Source organism: Phasianus colchicus, chromosome 1, assembly GCF_987193195.1.
Source record: "Phasianus colchicus chromosome 1, bPhaCol1.hap1.1, whole genome shotgun sequence".
NCBI lineage: Eukaryota > Metazoa > Chordata > Aves > Galliformes > Phasianidae > Phasianus > Phasianus colchicus.
Window position 1 is genome coordinate 164,163,578 of NC_143436.1, and position 2,031 is coordinate 164,165,608.

The 2,031-nt window shown below is 41.9% G+C and overlaps 1 pseudogene; it reads left to right on the top strand.

Moving 5' to 3' along the window:
* The first annotated feature begins 695 nt into the window (after positions 1-695).
* LOC149920215 (uncharacterized) lies at positions 696-1,739 on the top strand (annotated as a pseudogene).
* The last annotated feature ends 292 nt before the right edge of the window (positions 1,740-2,031 follow it).

Consider the following 2,031-nt stretch of genomic DNA (forward strand, 5'->3'; position numbering starts at 1 on the left):
AAAGTGTGTTTTTATTGCAATTTTGATAGGAAATGGTATTTTTTTGTTTCCTGTATCACTGCAGGAAAAAAAAACAAAAAACAAAAAACAAAAAGCAAAAAACAAAAAAAACAAAAAACCACCAAAATATAGAAACCAAAAACTTATCTGCTATTCATTCCCAAAACTTTTCCCCCTTATCAAATAGTAGAATGTAGTAACATCATTATACCTTCTAAACTTAAGTATTTCATCCATTAATCACTGTAGAAATTGAGAAAAAAAAATCAACTCTAAAACATACATTTAAATTTATACTTGATACTAATATATTATTATTAAGAAGAGTAAGCAGGGTGACCCTGGGAACTACTGACCTGCCAGTCTTACCTCTGTGCTGAGAAAGATCGTAGAGTAGACCCTCCTGGAAGCTGTGTGTGGAAGACAGGGAGGTGAAATGGGAGAACCAGCATGGCTTCACCAAGGGCAAATCCTGCTAGGCTAAGCTAGTGGCCTTCTACAATGATGTCATTGCATCAATGGACAAGGGAAGAGCCACCAAAGTCATCTATCTGGACTTCACTAAGGCCTTTGACACAGTTCCTGACAAGATCCTTCTATCCAAACTGGAAAGATAAAGTTTCAATGGACAAACTATTCAATGAACGAAGAACTGATTGCAGGATTGAGTCCAGAGAGCGGTGGTCAATGGCTCAATGTCTGGATGGAGATCAGTGATAAGTGGTGCAACCCAGGGGTCAGTAATGGGACTGATACTCTTCACTATCTTCCTCAATGACACTGTCAGTGGTGTCAAGTGCACCCTCAGCAAGTTTGCTGATGACACCAAGCTATGGAGTTCAGTTGACATGCCAAAGGGCTGAGATGCCATCCAGAGGGATCTAGACAGGCTTGAGCAGTGGGCCCAGATGAGCCTCATGAGGTTCAACAAATCCAAGTTCAAGGTCTTGCACCTGGATCGAGGCAACCCTCACTACCAATACAAGATGGGGGATGAAAAGATTGAATGCAGTCCTGCTGAAGAAGATCTGGGGGTAATGGTGGAAGAGAAGCTGGACATGAGCCAGCAATATGCCCTCACAGCCCAGAAAGACAACTGTATCCTGGGCTGCATCAAAAGAAGTGTGGTTAGCTGGTTGAGGGAGATGATGCTGCCTACTCTGTGCTGGTGAGAGCTCACCTGGAATTCTGCATCCAGATGTGGAGTCCTCAGTACAGGAGAGACCTGTTGGAGAATGTCCAGAGGAGGGCCACAGAAATGATCCAAGGGATGGAACACCTCTCCTGCAAGAACAAGCTGAGGGCTGTTCAGCCTGGAGTAGAGAAGGATCCAAGGAGACCTGATAGCAGCCTTTCAGTATCTAAAGGAAAGAAGGGGACAGACTCTTTAGCAGGGTCTGTGGTGAAAGAACAAAGGGAAATGATTTCAGGCTTAAAGAGGGTAGATTTAAGTTGGATATAAGGAAAAAAAGGGTGATGGAGTGCAGCATCTGATGCAGGCACTTATCCAATCAGAGCCGTGAGATGTTCTTTCTTCTTCTAGAGGTGTCATGCTGTTTATCTCACTCCACAGCTGCTGCTCTGAACAGTTTTTCTTGTATTTCCACAATTGGGCACTGAAATAGGTTGCTCAGAGAGGTGGTCCCATCCCTGGAGACTTTCAAGACAAGGTTGGACCAGGCCCTGGACAACCTGATTTAGCCATGGTGTCCCTGTTCATTGCATGGAAGTTGGACTAGAGGACCTTTGAATGTCCCTTCCAACTCTAAGGATTCTACAATTCTATGAAAACTAATTTGTAGTTTATCCATTAAAAAGAAAGAAAGAAGGAAAAAAAAGTAGATCTGATGAGAAATTAGAGTTTTAGATTTCTATAATATTCTTACATTAGTGTTGTCCCTAAAGGAATGCTTGTATTTTTACAATCTGGAAAACTATTAGTGTTTTAAAATGTTCCGTTGAGATTATAGAATTTGTTGGTGAATTGGCCAGTATTAGTTCTCTTTTACAGTTGTACAATAGTGAGTCCTT